Raw genomic sequence first — 1,220 nt, 5'->3', positions numbered from 1 at the left:
GAATCGGGCGATCCCGCAGCCGGTTGTCGGCCGCGCCGAGGACTCTCTCGCTCGTTCCGCCGTCGCCGGAGGAAACAAGGCCTGACTAGGGTGACGGGTGGTATACCCGTTCTGGTTCCAGTTTTGGGCTTTTTTTACGCGTACGCGTCGGGGACACACGCGGTCAGGTGCGGCGGCGTTCAGACTTGACCGTTTGACTTGCCTCTGGGCCTCCGTTGAGACGTTTTAGATGCGAGGCCTTTTCTCCTGGGGCTATATTGTGGTCCGAATCATTTAGGCCAGTCAAGGGGTACAAGTGTCATTTTGGTGGGCTTAGGGCACCTCCAAGGCCGACACACAAACGGACACGTGTATTTAAAAAAAACACGGTATTGCCTGAAAATCGGTCCGTAACTATTGGCTAATGGCCTTTCGCCATTGTGACAAAAAAAATTAGTGATTTCCGTCACTGTGAGCACTTAAAAATGAAAATAGACTATAGCACTTGAAGAAGAAAAAAGTGAAACAATGGTGTTTTCGCCAAATGCTAGCAACCTTCCGCCAAAGAGCAAAAAAAAAAAAAAAAATCAGCAACGGCTTTTCGTCGTCCGGACAGAAAGAGGATATGTGTTGGCTTTGGATTGGCCAGACAGATGCCCGGACTCCCGCAAAACTCCACTTTGTTTGTCTCTGGTTTGCGGGAAAACAGAAGTTCGGACGTATCGGCGAACCGATGCAGGACTGCATTTGATGACAAATTGTGTCTGAACAACGCAGTTCAGACGCTTGCGGGAGGTTTGAGGGTTCGTTTTGAAGATGCCCTTAGAGAGCGTCAAGTGGTGCGTTAAGCCATCGCCACGTGTCACGTGCATGGCACTTTCTCAAGATTTTGTGAGCCCCACAGGGGCACTTTGGTGGGCTGAGAGAGCATCAAGTGGTGCGTCCAGCCGCCGCCACGTGTTGCGTGCTGGGCGCTTTCGTAGGATTTGTTGGGGAACGTAGTAATTTCAAAAAAATTCTTACGCACACGCAAGATCATGGTGATGCATAGCAACGAGAGGGAAGAGTGTGTCCACGTACCCTCATAGACCGAAAGCGGAAGCGTTAGAACAACACGGTTGATGTAGTCGTACGTCTTCACGGCCCGACCGATCAAGCACCAAAACTACAGCACCTCCGAGTTCTAGCACATGTTCAGCTCGATGACGTCCCTCGTACACCGAACCAGCCAAGTGTCGAGG

This window comes from Triticum aestivum, chromosome 5B (genome assembly GCF_018294505.1).
Source record: "Triticum aestivum cultivar Chinese Spring chromosome 5B, IWGSC CS RefSeq v2.1, whole genome shotgun sequence".
In the NCBI taxonomy this organism is placed as follows: domain Eukaryota; kingdom Viridiplantae; phylum Streptophyta; class Magnoliopsida; order Poales; family Poaceae; genus Triticum; species Triticum aestivum.
Note: the sequence above shows the minus strand (reverse complement) of the source record.